The following is an 18,655-nucleotide window of genomic DNA, read 5'->3' as shown; positions in this document are numbered from 1 at the left end:
TGCCCAAGGTCACCGGCATCAGAAAGCTGTTCTGGGCCTTAAGTTACCTTGACTTTCCGCTTCAGCAAGGAGTGGGATACAAACATGTTTGAGGGTTGTACACATGATCAGGAGAGATATGACCTAGTCACAGTGGGACATTTCCAGACCTGGTGTTTGAGGCTGACACATGCCTTACCTGATTTCACACTGAGGCTATGTGCCTTATCTGTGGGGTCAAAGATTATGAAAGGGTGTAGAGAGAAGAATGAGGGCTCCTGGCTTGTCTCCCAGCTGCCTTTTCTGGATGTAGCTTGCAGGCCTAGCATGTGTGCACCCTCCTGGAGGCTGTCTGTCCTGTGTAGACGTCTTTCCACGTTTCTGTACCCTCTTCCTTCTGAAGTGTGCAGGAGTCTAACCAGGCTTGCTTGGAAAGCCGTGTACTCAGAGTTATGAAATCCCTTGTGGTTTTTATTTCAGGCTCTCAGTACCTCCCTTTTTGTATTAATAGTGTCCGATACCACTTCGTTAGCCTCAGGACCAGCCTGCTGCTCGGTGGGTTATGGTGCCTGCTGCGCAGCAGTGACATCTGGCAGGTTGTGCATTGTTAAGCAGGACTCCTGTATGAAAGCACGTCTGACTATCACAGTGTTGCGGCTGGAGGTTTGTCTTGTTGCATTGTGTTCTTTGTAATATGGGAATAAGTGCCTTAGCGATGGATGTGCTCTATGCTCTGAAGTGTTCTGGGGTGAGATGGGCTTTGACCACTGCCTTCTGTCCCTTCACTCCACAAACATCATGTGGAGAGCCAGGTGGAGAAAGGGCTGCCCAGGGTCCCCTGGCTGGTGAGTGACAGACAAGCCCCAAATCAGGCTCCTGACCCAGGCCTTGCCTTCTTGTATACCGTAGGGCCCCAGGAGGCTGTGGACTCATTTCAGGCAGTGGCCATTGCCCCGACAGTGTGTAGCCTCTCTGTACACTGCCATCAGCATCAGCCTAAGAGAGGTGCAGGAAAACCAGTTTCATTATTTTATAGTCATGGCTTTAAAAAAATCTATTTAGTTGGTAAAAAGTGTTTTCATATAGCTTTTCATATGTACAAACTCATCTGGGCCACTGGGGATACAAAATTTATGTTTTTCTATCCTTTAATTGTTTTATACGAGCTTGTTTGGGCTCTTTCGCTGGGTCTGCTGTGTGCTCAGCTCCGAAGTGTACAGACAAGATGGCGACTCAGTCCCTTCCCTAAAGAGCTTGGGGGAGATGGGAGTTTAGTGTGTTAAAGGTGTTTTCTCCGGGGCTATGGACAGGGCTGTGTTTTGAAGAGCCCAGTTATTTATTTTTGCTTGGGAGATGGTTCACAGAGCGATTGCTGTTTAAACTGGTCATGAGGCACGAGTAGGGAGTGTCAAGCCCAAGGACAAGGAGGGGAAGGGCATTAGGGCGAGGGGACAGCCTGGGCAAAGGCATAGGGAGAAGTGGGCTGGGGCATGGTCCTTAGCGAGCTTGGGAAGATTGTGCTAGTGAAGGGCTTTGTGCCGCATCCTGTCCGTGCTGGGAAAGCCGTGAGGGACAGAAGCCAGGGAGTGAGCCAGCCAGCCTCATACAACCCACGGGCTGTGGGTCAGGTTCAGAAGTCATCTCTCTCCACTGGCTGTTTAAACTCTCCTTCCGGTCAACCAGGATGAGAGGTGAGATAGGAGGGGAAGGCCGGGCCTTGAATGAAGCCAAACTTGGGCAACACAGAATGAATCAAATGTGGTACAAAGTGAGTGCACCCTGGCTCAAATTACATGTAAACTTCAGCAGCTTGTTGCACTTTTACAGATGTATCATTTTTATACTTCAAGCATCAGTGTTACATTGCATGACCAGAAATAGTCTGAATGGCCTGTCCTTGGCTATGGCAGACGGGCTGTGTGGGCAGGTGTGGAGTTCCAGGCCCACTCCCGCCTCCCCTGGGGGGTGGGGCTGGGGAGGAGGGAGCAGCGCTGCCCACGTTGCGGGCACAGGCCTCAGTGGGGGCCGTGTGTCCCCTGGCCGCCAGTGTTTCCATTAACTTTGTGGAGTGCAGTTGGAATGGCTTTATTTTTTTTACAGACATTTAATCTGTTCTCAGGTAGCCGAGATTAGATAGGAGAATCCCACTCAGAATAGCTGCAGATAGCATTGTGGTAATGAGTCCTTTTGCAATGAGATTGTACGCACATTTCTCTCCTTAATGTAATGGGTCAGACTTGCCTCCTGAAATTTTTTTTTTTTTAATTTCAGAGTTTTTTGAAGAGTTTGATGGAATGGGTGCACAGGTTAATGAAGATGAGAGTACTGTGGAAGCTTTAAAGAACGTGCTTCTCAGTAGTTCCTGCAATGTGGGTTTTGCTTATTCGGTGCTGGGCGACTCAGGTTGGGGGTCAGGTGTTGCTAGGACACACGTGCCGGTGCCCACTGCACTAAGCTCGAAGGTTCTGTGTAAGCCAGCACCTGACGGGACTCCTAGTTAGACACGGTGCCACACCGAGTGGACTTTGCTTACTTGCCTGCCCTCAGGGGATCCCCACCCTAGCACCTCAGAGCCGGGACTCTGACCAGCTGGGGTTCCTCTGCCCTCCTGTCCCTGGCTCAGTGCCCAGGGCCTGACCCCAGAGTCAGGGAGGCCCTCCCCCTGGCACGGTGGCCCAGCTCCTGCATGTGTGTGGGGCGGGCACACGGGGCAGCTGCTAGATAGGGTCAGGTGGCCTTCCTGGAGACCTCTCTCTGCTCCCTGCCGGGCTGGGGGTACACCTCTGTCAGAGGTTCTGGTCGCTAGGGTGGTCCCTTCTCATGCGCCATCACCCAGAACAACAAGTGCTGCCTTGCCTGACTTCCTGGCTTCCAGAAGTTCTCGCAGGCCCTCTGGCCTATTCTCTGTCAGTTTTTAACGGCCACATCTAATAGTTTCCTTGACCTTGTTTCCTGTTGTCAGCCTCCCATGTCCTCTGAGCACTCAGAGCCCCTTCCTGCTGTCCTGGACCCAGAAGCCTGGCCTGGGCACTTCCGGCCCCTTATGTCTGAGTAGATAGGTGTGTGTGGCCTCAGAGTGTCAGGTGGCCTTGGCCATCATGACAGCAATAATGGCAGACATTGGGTGGCATTTCTGTGTGCCAGGTCCACTTTATGGGATGCGATCTGCTAGTCTATGCAGGAACCTGGCGAGGTGGCTGCTTATTTTGCCCATCTCAGAGGGGACACTGAAGAGCAGAAGGTTGGGCTAGTTCCCCTGGTCACAGGTATCTGGGCGAGTGGCAAAGCAGATTGGAACCAACGCTCTGGCTCCATCCATGCCCTCACTGTGAGGCTGCACCCCTTTTCAGCAGGCTTCCAGCCATTTGACTGGCATCATCTCTCTTTGCCCTGTGTCCCCGGATGCAACTTGGTCTTGTGGTAACTGCCCTCCATTTGAGGGAATATGACCCCAATAGTCACGGCCACCTTTGTTAGTCACTATCCTTTAGCCCAAAGCTTAGGAGCCTGGTGAGCGGGGGCTTTCTGCCCCCACCCCCGGCCCACTCCCACCCGGGTGCCACAGAGGAGGGAGAGGAGGCAGAGGCCCCACTGACCTGGATAGCCTACCTGCAGTGCGAGCAGAGCCACCTAGGAAAGGTCACAATAGACACTGCCGAGGGCAGGTGGTTCAACACCACTGTCCCCATAGCCTCTTAACGAACTCCTCATCTTCCAAATGTCCTCATCTTCCAAACTCCAGGTCTGTTTTGCAGCCCCTTTGGGAGCTGCCTTTGCTCCCCCTCACATAGGGTGTGCTGTTTTGGGCATTGCCGCCTGTGGGAGGGTGTGTGCTTAATGCTCAGATGGGGAGGGTGTACTTCGTAATTTGCGGATGTTCCCTTTTCTTATCTCAGGCACACTGTGTCTAAGTCAGGACAACTTCGGGCCGCCCAGATCCCTGGGATGGCTGCCCCTCCTGTGGTGTACCAGGGGGCCCCCTCTCCTGCTGGCTCAGGATCGGCTCCTCTACCACCTGGGGCTTTTCCAGGATCAGTGTCTGGAGGCCAGCTACTGGAGGAGGTAGTTGCTATTCATTTCCAAGTGCAGAGGAGGGAAGGGAAGCTCAGAGGGAGGTCAGGTGACTGCCCAGATTTTACCCAGCATCCTGTCACGTGTTCCCGTGGCTCAGTGTACTTTTGCTGCAGGCAGGACGTCATGGCAAATTGACTTGTTAGGAGCCTCCTTGCTGGTTCCCCTGTACTTTCAGTTCTGGGGAGCAGAACCTGAATCTGGGCTCCTCTCCTTAGCTGTCTGCGCTTCCTGGGGTCCCAGGCTTCAGTGGGCTGTTCATGTGCTGGGGCCAGGCAGCTTCTGTGAGCTTGCACGCTTGCTCCCTCACACCCGGCTTGCAGCCTGTCAGGCAAAAGATGCCCTGTCCCCAACCCCTGAGTGGCCAGGGCACTGAGTCTCCAGCCAGTTGGCCTTGTTGTCCCCTGTGGGCCCTAGAGCCCTGAGTCTGTCTCCCAGCCACACGCCCCTGCCCCTGCTTTAGTCTATGGCGGGGGAGTGGGCGGGCAGGCCCTTCCAGGTGCAAGAGTGAGGAGTGGTGTAGTGAGTGCCCGTTCACATGCCATTCAGGCCACAGCTGCATGGTGAGCCCGGGCAGCCACCCTTGGCAGCAGACAGCACACCATCAATGGGCAGATAAAGAAACCGAAGGTTAAAGAGAGGAAAGGAGTGGGGGGGACGTGACCGTGGGTTCCACAGGTGTGCTGCTACTTAACCTGCCGGTTACCTTTCAGCTCCCAAACCCTTTGGAGGTAGGGGTCTTAACACAACACAAGTCTAACTAGAGCACCTGTGAAATTTTCCTGCATCAGGTGCTTCCATCCCGAGGTCACAAGTGTCACTCTCTCCGTGTCAGCCTTGCCCCACGGACAGCCCAGGGAGTGAGGAACAGGAGCATCTGTGAACGAGGTAAGACTCTCTGAGAGGGCGAAGGTTTCTTCCTGTGAAGATGCCCTGGAAGGAAAGAAACCATGAGTCTTACCCCCAAACCTCAGAGCATTTCAGGGACCTGTGCCAGCTTCGTCACTTGGCATATTTGAAACACATCACCCTTGGTGGCCACAATCATTTATTCTGATCACCTGTGGCCACTAATGACACTGGCCGCTGATGACATTGTGGCCGGCAAGGTGCTGGTCTCTTTATGGAGCTGCATTTGGCTTAAGGTTGGCATGTGATTTACCTGTCTAAAGTGGCTCTAGGTCTGAAGATCCAGTGACACAGTTCTCCATAAGAAATGATCTTACTTCATTGAGCCTCATAGCAGATTTATGGGGCGCTATATTGTATCTCCACGTGACCCAGCCTCAGCAAGCAGGCTTGTGTGTAGGGTCATTCTAGGCAGTGGGCTGTCCCCTGGGGAAAGTGTGCGTTGCAGAATCCCAGGAGGACGATGGAAGCCACTGCAGGCTGTAAGTGTGGCGCTCAGCTGGACTTGAGTGTTCTTTGGCTGGTCCTTGGGGTGACCCCCACCCCCTGCTGGGCTTTGTTCCTCCGTGAAAGTTTTCAGCAGCAGCCTTCTGTCTCTCCGTTTCCCTTTTGCATGTGGGCTGGGAGGTGTTCAACCTAATGTGGGGACATTTTTTCCAGTGATAAAATTTTGCATGCTTATTGTAAGGCATTTAGAAAAATATGGTCCAATAGATAAAAAAGAAAATCATGGTACTCCTAACTTTAATATATTTTCATCTACCTCTTCTATTTTGTGTGTGTGTGTGTGTGTGTGTGTGTGTGTGTGTGTGTGTGTGTGTGCGCGTATGTGCTTCTGTATATTTACATTGGTGGGTCTTAGAATTTTATTTTTTCACTTGTCAGCTTGTTATAAGCCCAGTGATTTTCATTTCCGGTGTCTGTGTAGCATATTTCACCATGTAATTGAACCAGAAGTTACTGTTTCCCTGAAAGGCATTTAGGCTACTATTAAATATGGAATAAAATACGTTATGGCCCAAGTAATGCTACGGTGAGCATCCTTGTCCAAGATCCTTCCAGGGAGCAGCGACTGTCTTCCAATCTCACTGTGGCCTCTTGGAACAAACGTACCCCCCAACCCCCTGCCAGCACACACGGTGGCCGAGTTAAGTCCAGCCATGGCACCCCTGCTTTGTGGTTGGCTGGCAAGGCCTGAAGGGGCGTGCCCCCATTCCAAGCAGAGGTCTGGCCTTCATGCAGAAGGTCATGGCCCATCCCAGCCATGACCACAGCTACACGGAGTTCTTGCTGCTTTGCCAGCCCGTGGCAGCTTAAGGTCTGAAGAAATGGCCATGTTTTATCCTTTTTGTAAGACAGATTTTAGATTAAAGTTAAAGAATAGGTGTGTATGAAGACCTTGATGCAGTCTTTAAAATACGATAATTATACAGCCTGATAACAGCATGATATCTGTCTACAACCTAAGTGAAGAAGCAGGATGCTATGTCTTGGTACTCACTGATGTTATGTAAAATACACAAATAAGAACTGACCTCAGTCAAGGTGTGGTGATGAATGGGGACTTTCTTTTTATTTTCTGAGCTGCTGATAAGGGAGCAGTAGTAATACCTTTTCTTTTTAAAGTTTCTATGCTCATTGTCCTTGGCTGACTGCAGGGTCAGACTCCTTGAGAGCCCCAGGCTGCTGGGTGGCTTGGCTGTTGGGCAGCCAGCGTCTCTGGTTGTCCCCTACATTTAGGGACATGTCACTCAGGGACTATTGCTGCAGTACTTTCGGTGTTAGGTTCTTTTGTTGATTTCATGCATCTTATTAATTTGAAAGTATTTTGATTTTTCAATGAGACTTTTGGGAACTTTTCCCATTATCATCGTTGACTAGTTAAAGGATTTGTTGTTACATTTGAATACTCTTTTCTTGAGGTAAATCTGTAACTGAGAAAATGGAACTCTGTTGGAAACACCTTGTCTAAAGAACTGAAAGGTGCTATTTGCTAACTACCTAAATTGGATATTTCTTTTTTCATAAAATTATTTAAATTTTATCGAAAGAGTTACTGCTCATTAAAATTGAGAGGGAGCCTTCCTGATGACAATGTTGAATTAGAAAAGGACTGTTTCACTGCCTTAGCAGGACACTGACCACAGCCCACACAGCAATGCTCCTGCCGTCCAGGGTCTCCGGCAGCAGGTTGGTCTCCCTGACCCCACCCTCACCTTTTCTTTCTTTTTCCTGGGAATCTTGATGGGGCGCAGTGATTATGTAGACTGACTTGTGTGTTTTCCTAGATTTCACTAATAAATTAGGCCGAATTTCATGGGAATGCATATACATGGTGGGCGCTCACGCAAGATGTCTGAGAATCAGGTGTAACCCTCTGATGCTTTGTGAAACAGAAGGTGCTGTGCTCCCTTCTGGGCCCTGAGCGTCTGGGACCTTTGAAAATCCTCCTCATTGTCCAGTCCCCTCTTTCTGCTCTTGATTGTCTTCTGAAGGAGGACACTTACAGCCTTTCCCGCCTTTCTTGTCAGCCTGTGTATCCCTTTCTTCTGAAGCAGAGTGCATCTGTCTTGATGGGCTAAGAAGGTGTGGAAACCATTGATTTACAGGTGAGCCAGAAGAAGCAAGACTGGATTAGGGATTGCCCAGAGGCCCTGCAGTTTGGGGCAGACCAAGCAGGCCCAGGTCACAGAGCATTTGGGTCATGGGGCTGGATTCCTGTAGCCAAGTCGCATCAGAGGAGTCTGGGATTAGGGGTTAGTTCGTGCAAGGCTTGTCCGATCGCTCTGGCTGGCTGGCCTAAACTGTCCTGGGAGAAGTCTGCCAGCTTTGACCTGGAGTCGTTGCACCAATGACTTCAGCCAGCAGCAGCAGGCAAGGGGCAAGCCACCACCAGGTAGCCCACGAACGTGCACCGAGTGGCTCCTGCCCGGCTGGAGGGAGCTGAGGCCTCGCTGTGGCTACAGAGCCAGGCTTCCATCCTCGCCCTTGAAAAAATACATAAATGAAGGGAAGGCTCGCAGATTTAGAGATAAGATTATTTTTTCATAAACTTTTAAATTTTAAAATAGTTTCAATTTTATAGAAATTTGCGACGATAGCGCAGAGTTCCTCTGTCTCCCCTCACCCGCAGTTTCCCATGTTGTTAACATGTTCTCCTGGCAAAGGTGACATGTTATTAACTAAAGTCCAGACTTTATTTAGGTTTCCTTAGTTTTCTGTCTAATGTTCTTTTTCTGTCCCGGGACCTGTCTGGGACACCACATTATACTTATTTGCTTAATTTCCTCAAGGTCCTTTCAGTTGTGACAGTTTCTCAGACTTTCTGTTTTGATAACCACGGCAGCTCTGAGAAGTGATGGTCAGGTGTTTGTAGGATGCCCTTTATTTTGGGTTTGTCTGATATATTTTGATGGCTATACTAGGGTTATGGGTTTTGGGAGGGAGACCAGAGACAGAGCACCCTCCGGTGACATCGTGGCAGGGAACATCCTGTCAACATGACTTACCGCTGTTGGTGTAACTGTGCCACTTGGCTGAGGCTGTGCTTTGGGTTTCTCCACTGTGAAGTGGCTCTCCCTGCCTCGCCTGTCACGTTTTCCTTGGAAGGCAGCCACTATGTGCAGCCCAAAGTGAGAGGCCGGAGTTAGGCCCCACTGCTTTGAGGGGACAATTATTTGGAATTCTTCTATGTGGGAGATTTGTTCCCTCCATTTGTACATTATTCAGTCATTTATTTGCATCAGTATGGACTCAGATATTTATTATACTTTAGGTTGCAATTCAGTGCCTGATTATTTATTTTGTTGCTTAGATTGATTGGAGCTCTTTCAGTTGGCTCCTGTGTCCCTTTGACATACCCCCATTATCATGGGGTTTTTGTTTAAAAATATTTTTTTGAGCATGTCTTGACTTTTTGGCACTGTGCTGTGCTCCAAGACCCTCTCGCACATTTCCTGCCCCAGCCTTAGAATCGGCCATTGCTCGAAGAGCCCTTATCCCTCTTCCTGGAGGGTAGTTTGGAGACCGAGACCTGGGAACTAATTGATTGGAGCTGCTGGGATTTCAGTTTCTGTGCTTTCAACTGAGCAGCAAAAGCAAAACCTGTAGGTAGCAACACTGGCAAGTAGCACCTGGAGATGTCTCTCTGTTTACCGGCTCTGCACCCCTCTTGGACTCTTGCAGATGGGATTTTAGGCTGTTCACCTGATGTGTGCCTCCTCCGTGCTGCGTTTCTGACTTGGTCTCCGTGCTGGTGGTGTCCTGCATAGGCTCGAACTGTGACCTTGCAGCCATACACTCTTGCTGGCTCATGCGGAGATGCCATGGGTTGGTCTTGAATGAATGATGCCTGTGGCCCGAGTCCTGCAGTGGCTCCCAGTCAATGTCTAGCCTGAGAGAAGAACTGCTGGGAGAAGAGTTCTAGACACCTGGTGAGCTGTGTGGCCAGGATGTACAGGAAGCACAGTTGGGCTCCCTAGACAGAGGGTTGCTTGAGCCTGGGGTTCAAGGAGAATGGTAAGAAATGGGGTAGGACTGGCTCCTACAGGCCAGGCAAGGTGGGGAGTGTTGTGGGAATGTGAGGTGCGGGGGCTGATGGAAGTTACCCACCAACCTGCAGACTCAGGGCCCTTGCCTTAAACAGTGCATGAGTGTGCACGTGTGTGTAAGCGATGTAATCTTTGGCTCTAGCCTCTCTGGGGAACCCATTCACTACATGGGGTGGCAGTGGGAATAGAGAAAAGGAGATGATGAAAACAGAGATGTCTTAAAAGAAGAGGGGGCAGAACTCGGTGATCGACCGGTTTGGTTGACAGTTGGACCGTGGTGTCAGATACGTGTGAGCTGAGAGAGGCCAGGCCCCAAACGGAGAGAGTCCAGGAGAAGCCATTTCTGAAAGGAATGCGGTCTCCGGCTTCAGTGGGTGCCTGCAGTCAGAGGCTGGTGGCCGGCTGACTTGGGAATGTTGAATTGAGCCTCAAGAGATGCCAGCGGGCTGGGAGAGGCATCATTGACTGTATGGCCTCATGGGTACAGTTGGGAAGGTGCTGGGGAGTGGAGGCCCTCATGATGACTAGGCCTGGCCTGAACTCTGTTCCTGTGCATGGCCTCAGTGTTGGCAGAGAGATACTTGTCGTGCCAGTGACTCTGGTGGGCACTGGGACCCTGAAGCACCAAATGGGAGTTGTCATTTACACATCATGTGTTGACATTACTGGTTCCAAGTGTCTTAGGGTCTTTGATTTGGGGGATTATTGACCACTGTACTGGAACCCTGAGGTGTCCAGCTCCTGTGATAATCTCATTCTCAGGCCCTAAAGTTTTCTTTTTAGCAGAGCAAACACTGAGGCTGGAAGGTGCCCCCATGGTTACAGTCGCGTAACTAGTGTCTGGGAGGGAGGTGGTGTGAGGTATCTGTAACTATTCTGTCTGAGTCTTTGTCCTTGGATGACGTGGCATTTCGTGTGGGGTTATGACCGCCCCACCCTGTGCAGCGCCAAATTCTGCTGCCTTTTCAGCTCCATCTGTGGGCTGTTAACGTCTTTGTAGGAGCTGTGTGCAGGTGGAGTGATGTGAACAGTCTAGAAAGGCCCAGAATAATGGAGTTTATCCAGAAGTTCTGTGACCTCATGACCCAAGAGCTGTGGTCTTGAGAAGTGCTCTGATGTGGGTGTGTCCTTTGGACCTGCTGATGTGTTGGATGCGCATGAGGGAGGGACTGACGGAGGGAGCTTTTGTCCAGACCCACCTGGAAAATGGCGATGCTGTCTGCCGAGGTGGAGACTGGAGGGGCGCAGGAGGGGACAGGCGCACTGGGAGTGGAGAGCGGCCTCTTAAAGGGCCAGGTTTTCTGCTGGCTTTTTTTTCTAATCCAGCTACTTGTTACTTGGGAGTCTCTGAAAAGAAAGAAGATGGTCCCAGAAACAGTACTTGGCTTGGGAGGATAGAGCCCAGTTGAGGATGACGGTGCCCTGTGGGGGCCTGTGTCCCTTGCAGAGGTGCCCCAGGTCCCTGTGCCTGTGGTGGCACCGTTAAACATGGAAGGGAGTCTGGGGTTTTGGGGACGGGAGTTCGACCCTGCTTGTCTGGAGGTATCTGTTGTCTGGCTTGGTCCTGACCCCTTCATCATCCTCATGGGGCTACTTCCTTCCTTTAGTTCTATTTGAAACTAAGACTTCATGCATCTTTGCCCTAGAATCAGCACCGGCCTGTGATACCAGAACCTCCTAGTGGATGAGGCAGGTCGGTGGTGACAGCCAGGTGAAGGGTGGAGGGGTTGTGTCTGCACGTGACCAAATAATACTTTGAAGAGGAATATCTGGTCCTTTGGGTGTCACAACAGATCACAAAGAGTTTGTTTTGATCTCCAAAATTATTATTTTACAATACACGGAATCTTTCTGTTCAGAACAACAACGATAAAAAGCAATTTTCAGAGAAAAGAAGCATTTTAATGCTCACTTCTTAATTTTAAAAAATTACAGTGAAGAAAGATGAGTTGCGTTTCTTTATGGTGATGGAGGAAAAAAACAATCAAAACCTAAACTGGGTCAGGCAGACGATAGCAGGAACATTAGGTCCCTCCTGTATCTAATTGCGGCCGAGACCCAGTTCATCAGAAACAAATTGTATTTCCAAAAAGGGGCTTGGGGTGAGCTGTGTGTACGTCAGAGGGTTTTCTTGTTACGGGCAAAAACATAGGTGGCAGGTTTTTTTAAGTGTGGGCTAAGGTCTCTGTTTTTGGCAACTGCCCAGAAAGCATCGGACAGTAACACCTGAGGCAAGAGGGTCTCTGTCAGCCACCCAAGGCCTAGGCGGGTAGGACCTGGGGGGCGGAGATGAGGTGCGCCTTTGAGCCCTGGGGCCCTCACCCAGCATGTTCTCTGTGAAGTGTGCACACACTCTCTTGCTTGCTGTCTTGGCCAGGGGGAAGCAGCATCTTTCAGTCGACAAGAATGTTGAAAGCTGATAACCTGATTGCATGTGAAGAAGCCAAGCTGCCATGAGGTATAGACGTAACAAAAGAAGGAACTTAAGCCAGGCACATTTAATGTAGACCTGGCGCCCTGTGCCTCAGAGGAGGTACCTTATGGACAGTCTAGCACCGAGTCGTGTCATCTTCCCCTTCCTGCCAATGGACAGGGAGCCCAGGGCACTCGAGTCGGGGACAGGAGTCATCCGTGTCCTGAGTCTCCTGTTCAGGACAGCCCTCAGCATTAGGGAGGAGTGTAATATGCTTTAGAAACTGCCACCCAAGTGATACCTCTCTGGCCAGAAGCAGCTACCAGAGGTTTCCCGACTGCAACGGCTCTTACTGTCTGAAGGGGCAGGCCCTACTGATGTGCTATTCCCCGGGGCCAGTACCTGATGTCATTTACCATCCATTTCCATCCTGTGTTCCTAGTGTGTATCTCTCTGGGCTGTGGGGACGGGGATGTGTACCCCTGTGACACCAGGGCTCACAGGAGACGATCTGTAGGTGCATTCGTTAGGGTGAGCACAGTCAGGTCCCAGGGAGGTCTGAGCAGGGCTGCCTCTGGAGAGGGTGCCCATGGGGTGAGACAGAAAGCATAACCCTTGGGCTCTCGGCCTTCTCAGCTGAGTGGCCTGCAACGAAATGTGCCCCCGTTGTGCAGAGGGCCTGCTTCAAAGGTATTTATTTATGAGGGATGCGTGTGGTTTGTCTACTTGACCCCCTATGATCTGGCCTGTGGTCACCTCTCGTGCATGGTAACATTTGCTCACATTTTACAGGTGACTTGCTAATCAGGATATGCCCCTGGGTGACTGTGATTTTAACAAATGACTTGGTTCCTGCTGAGGGAGTTTCCTCATAGTGTGTAGAGTTCATATGCTGCTGGTTAATGCCAGCTTCCCTAATGTGGAGCATTAGACCAAAAGGAACTTGCACGTAGTGTTTTGTTGATTGTTGGAAATTAAGTCTAAGTATTCTTGGGGTCCACCTTGGGAATAGTAGTATTAGGAGGTCTGCAGACCTGCTCCTCAGCAAAACAATAATTGGTGAAAATTGTTTTAAGAAAACAGTTAAAATATTGGGACAACTGAATTGTCCTAAGGGTATACAGCAAATGAAGCAACATTGACTAAATCTTAGTAACACCAGCAAGAGCCTCTGGCACTTGAGTCATGATCCCCTTCTTCCCATCCAGCTCAGCAGGACAGAAGCTATTCTCTGGCTAGATGTGGCCGAGTAGACTTGGCTCCCTTGCCCCTAAGTTTCCATCAAGGGGTACAGCATCTCCCTAGAAGGGGCAGGCTGCCAGCACTTCTCATTCTCCTCAAACTTCATGTTGCAGATGGTAAATTTCAGGGACGTGTAGCCAGCCGTACTTATAGAGTGGAGACTCTGCACCAAGGCAAGGTGACTGGGGCCCCATTTGTCCTCTGTCACCCCAGCTTGCTCATAGGGTAGAGGTTCAACTGCAGGAAAGTGAAGCCAAGAAGATCAAAGGCTACCACCTGCCCCCCCAGCCCTCTGTCTATAAAGTACGGGTGTCACTCTCAGAGAGGTGGGTCATTGTTCTTGATCCCAGCTTCAGAGCAGTCACTTGGAGGTTTTGCCAAGGCGAAGACATTGGCTATGAGAACGGAGAGCTCTGCGGCTCTCCCAGAGGTGCTGAATTTATTCATAATGGAGTGTGGGGAGGTTCAAACCTAAGGATGCTCTCAAAAACAAGGAGACTGGTAGTTAGAATGGAAAAGAGTGGTAGCTTCACAAGAGTAGCAGTTGAAACTTTGAACTAGAGAAAACCAGGGAAAGACCTAAGAAGAGCTGTCCTGGGGTCAGAGCAAACCTCAAACATTGACCTCAGCAATTATCCCTACAAAAAAGCCTATATGTAATCAGATCAGGCTGCTCAGCCATGGATGCCCCAGGACGTTGTCAAAACCAGTGGAGCAGCCAACCAGCAATGCATGGAGTCTAACAGCTGGGTGTGATAGCATCAGAGGCAGGCAGCCTAAGGAGACCAGGGAAGAGAAAAAGAGCCCTGATAAAACTATCCTCACCCCAGGGAGCCTGCGCACACCTCTGAGGAACAACACCAGGAAGGCCGAGATGGGGGCGGGGAAGTGGACTCCACTAATTGATCTGGCCAATTCACTGAAAAAATAAGCAAATGAAAACATGCCCTGATGGGGTGGGGACTGCCATTTAGAGCTGTTGCCACATGTTGTTGAAAAGGTCCAGTTTTGAAGAAAAAAAGGATAAGGCATGAAAAGAAATAGGAAAGTGTGATGGGGGGAAAAAAGCAACAGAAAAAGAGGGCCCTGATATCGGGTGCAATAGACAAAGACTTCAGAGCAGCCATTATAAATACAGCTGACCCTTGAACAACATGGGTTTGAACTGCGTGAGTCCACTTATACGTGGGTTTTTTCAATAAATTCAGTTGGCTGTTTGTATCAGTGGGTCTCACATCTGTGGATTCAACCAACTGCAGATCAAAAATGGTATTTTTACATTCTTAACCATGGTTTTCCACCCACGATTCCCAAATGCAGATTGAAAATATTGTTTTTGATCCACAGTTGGTTGAATCTGCAGGTGCGAAGGGCTGACTGTAGAGTCAAAAGTTATACACAGATTTTCAACTGCATGGGGGTTGGTGCCGCTAACCCCTGTGTTGGTCAAGGGTCAACTGTATATTCAGAGAATTAAAGGAAAGGATGCATAAAGAAGTAAAGACAGGTATGATGACAATGTCTGATCAATTGGAGAATATCAATAAAGATATAGAAAGTACAAAAAGGAACCGAATGGAAATTTTGGAGTTACAAAGTAAAATGCACTAGAGAGCTGCAATAGTAGATGTTAACTAGCAGAAGACAGAATCAGTGAACTTGAAGACAGAGTGATAGAGATGATGCAGTTCAAATGATATGGGAGCGGAATGAAAAAAATGAACAGAGCCTCAAAGAAATGTGAGTTGCCACGAAGCACACTAATAGACACACTTAATACAAGTTCTAGGAGGAAAAGGGAGAGGAGAAAGGGATAGAAAAATCATTGGAAAAAAGAATGGCTGAAAACTTCCCAAATTTGATGAAAAGCTATCTACACATCCAAGAAACACAGTGAATTCCTTCTCACATAAATACAAAGAGGTCCATAACCATGCCCATCTTAGCAAAACTTGTTGAAAGAGAAAGAAAATCTTGAAATCCACTGGAGAAAAATGGCTCAGATTGTATCAGGGGATCCCAGTAAGACCAACAGCTGACTTAATCAGCAACAGTGGGGACCAGAGGCAGTGGCGTGGCACAAAGTCCTGAGAGAAAAAACGAGCCATCGCCAGGGATCTCACATCCAGCAAAATTCTCTCAAAAATGAAGGTGAAATAAAGACATTCACAAATTAAAAAACAAATAGAATTTGTTGTCAGCACACCCACCTTGCAGGAAGCCTAAGGGGAGCTCGTTGGGCTAAAGGCGAATGACCACAGCAGGTCGTTCAGGCCCATGTGGGAAGGCAGTGCCAGAGAAGGCAATCACGCAATTGTGAAAGACAGTGTGTGTGCACAATCTCCCCTTAAGTGATTTGAAAAGCAATTTTATAAAGTAATATACATATATGGACCAACTCGGTTTACTGTGCTTCATGGATACTGTGGGAGTTTTTTTGTTTTTTGTTTTTTGTTTTGTTTTTGCACAGATTGAAGACAGGATCCTCCACCAGCAAAAAGATTATGACTTGCTGAAGGCTCAGGTGATGGTTAGCATTTTTTCACAATAAAGTATTTTTAAATTAAAGTGTATACATTGTTTATTTAGACATATGCGGCTGCACACTTACCAGACCACAGTGTAGTGTAGATATAACTCTTATGTGTACTGGGAAACCAAAAAATTCATGTGACTCGCTTTGCTGTGATATTTGCTTTATTGTGGTGGTCTTCAGCCAGACCCACAATATCTATCGTAGGCCTGTATATAATTATATTGCTGGGCCTATAGCATTTAGAAAAGTACTGTGTTTGACAGTAATAGCATAAAAGAAGCAAGTGGGAGAAAAGCTCTATTGGAATAAGGAAGTTACACTGCATTAGGTAACTTGAATCCACAGGAAACAATGATAAGAACCAGAAACAGTATAAGGTTAACATAACAAACTCTAAAAACATAAAGTGCTTTCTTTTCCTCCCTCAGAGTCTTTAAAAACACAAAGTTATGTATAGTTATGATAATACACTTTTAAGTTTGTGGTATATACAGATGTGATATGTATAAAAATAATTGAGCAGAGGGGAGGATGAGGGGCTAGAAGCGTACGGGAATAATAGTCCATGTATCACTGGAATGGTGTGTGAAGGGATGGAAAGTGACCATTGGCAGTGATGCACTGGCACAAAGGGAGGCGGTGAACGAGGAAGGGAGGGCAAAAAGAGACATCTGTGCCCTTGCCTACTACAAGGGTTTGTGTTATAAGGATGTAAACTAAATAATAGAGTTTGACTGTTTCTGGAATTCTCCATGAAAGGAAATTTCATCACCCTCTCTGGAGACAGCCCTCAGCTGTCTCTGGTTTATTCTGGGTCTTTGGTCAAAGGTATATTTTAAATGTTGTATTCAGAGCATGGATGGGTCTGACTGGTAGGTAGTCAGATGAGGGGGTGGCATGGAGTGAGGGGGAAGCTTGGGATCTGGGCTTTGGGTGTCCTGGCTGCTGTCTGCATTGTGACCTTGAGCTGGTCAGGTTTGGACATTGGGTGTCCAATGTTGTAAGGTCGCCCTGAGCACTCTGAGATGATGACTGGAAAGTGCTGGCCCAGCTCTCCCTGCCATGACCTCACAGTGAGACAGATGTGGGGAAGGGAGAAGGAGGATTCAGGTTCTCTGCCTTAGAGGGCACCATGCCCTCTGCAAGCAGGAAGGTGGGCTGCCTTATCCTCTCTGGTCCTGACTCCCACTGGCAGCACCCACCCACTTGGGTGCTGGACTGGGGCAGTGCATCAGGTCACAGGTGCCTGGCATAGTCTGTAAGACGTGTTGTATCTCATGAGGACCGAATCATGTCCCGCTCTATATGTTGAAGCCCTAACTCTCAGTGTTTGGAGACAGCATCTCTAAGGAGGTAATTAAGATTAAATGAGGCCTTAAAGGTGGGGTCTCGATCCAATACGATGAGACAGCAGGGAGGATGCCCAGAAAAGGCCATGTGAGGACACATGAGAGGTTAGCCACTGCTACCAAGGAGGGAGGCCTCAGGAGAAACCCAGCCTGCTGACACCTTGACCCTGGACTTTCAGCCTCCAGAGCTGTGGGAAGTAGATTCTGTTGTGGAAGCTGGTCAGTGGCATTGCGTCTCTGCATGCATCTGATGTGGCATCTTCCTGTTCTTCCCTGGGACCCACAGCACAGTTCCCAGCTCTGCCTGCCAAGGACCGGGAGGCAGCCCTTACCCTCAGGATTATAAAAGTGCAGCATGAGATAATTCTGCAGGTTGCCTTCTCCCTGCCTTCGTCCTTCAGATATGTTTAATGACCAGCCTGACAACAGAGTCATCAGAGTGGCCGTGTCACCCTGGTATCTTTAGGTCTGGCCCACGTGCAGAGTGGCTCACCAGAGCAGGACCGCACGGCGGCAGTCAGCCTGGCAATGCCAAGTGTGCATTGGCTCTCGGTCCCCTCCTCTGTCCCCCTAAAATGCTGGGGGCGGTGATCACCTGGTACTTTTAGAACTGCTCTGCAGTGTCCCTGCAAGCCTGTCCTTGGGCGCATGGTTGGCCCTGTTTTGTGACCTTGTATGAGACTACAGAGTGCCCAGTTTATCTAACTTCATTTGAAATCTCAAGGCTTTTCAGAATATCGCTCCACAAAATCTGATGAACAGCAGAACTCCAGAGTTTATGCCTCAGAAGCCTTCCTCACAGATTGGTTTGCAGGCTCTCCTGCGATTTGCCGCCCGCCCCCCCCCCCCCCCCCCCCCCCCCCCCCCCCCCCCCCCCCCCCCCGCCCATTCCGCCATTTTTCTCTAGACCTCCTGGGGCAGAACAGCTAACGCCCTGGGGAATTCGTGTCTGGAAGTCTTTTTTTTTTTAATGAGTAAATTTTACTTTTTGGAGCAGTTTTAGATTCATAGCCAAATTGAACAGAGAGTTCCCACATACACCCCCATCCCCACACATAGTTTTTTGAGTGTGTCACTGTAGCTTTCAAGGACAAGGGGTGGGTAGTCTTCTTAAAGCAGCAGTTTCTTGGCTGGGTGGACGGCCTACAGTGATCAGTGGAGGCGGGTGTCGATGACCACCTCAGTCTGTGGCCCATGTGCAGATGTACCCAGTGGTGTCACTGTCTGTGGTGGGCTCTGTGGAGCCACAGTAGGTGTCGCTGGCCGGCCAGGTCCAGGTCCTGGGGAAGCCTTTCCCCTGTTCACACCCGGAAAGGACGCGTCACTGAAAGGGTTAAATGCTCACTCCTACTGTTCCTGGCATTTTTGCTTTTGTATCTCACTTGACCCTTAGCAAGGCCTGGTGACACTTAAGTTTATCATAGTACCTCGAGGTCTTCAGCTTTCTTAGTTGATATATGCAGCAGACCTCTGAGGTGGGAATGTTTTCCTTAGTGGCAGAGGACTTGGTGCAGAGTTGTGCCTTCCCTTAGTCAAGCAGCTAGTTGGTACTTGGGGTAGAGATAGGATGCTGTGCTCTGTGTCCTCTGCTCCAGGCCCAGTGTCC

At 49.4% G+C, this 18,655-nt stretch overlaps 1 protein-coding gene across 7 annotated transcripts in view; it reads left to right on the top strand.

Annotated features, from left to right (window-relative positions):
- The first annotated feature begins 4,828 nt into the window (after window positions 1–4,828).
- The window catches only part of INPP4A (inositol polyphosphate-4-phosphatase type I A), an 87,288-nt gene continuing 73,461 nt past the window's right edge, over window positions 4,829–18,655 (top strand). For all 7 annotated transcript variants that reach the window (XM_023524308.1, XM_023524310.1, XM_023524311.1 and 4 more), the window contains exon 1: window positions 4,829–4,938. The gene's annotated coding sequence lies outside the window, so the exon portion shown is untranslated. The remainder of the gene's footprint in view (window positions 4,939–18,655) is intronic.

The sequence above is a fragment of the Pteropus vampyrus genome, unplaced genomic scaffold (genome assembly GCF_000151845.1).
Source record: "Pteropus vampyrus isolate Shadow unplaced genomic scaffold, Pvam_2.0 Scaffold461, whole genome shotgun sequence".
Lineage (NCBI taxonomy): Eukaryota > Metazoa > Chordata > Mammalia > Chiroptera > Pteropodidae > Pteropus > Pteropus vampyrus.
Note: the sequence above shows the minus strand (reverse complement) of the source record. Positions and strands in the feature narration are given on the sequence as shown.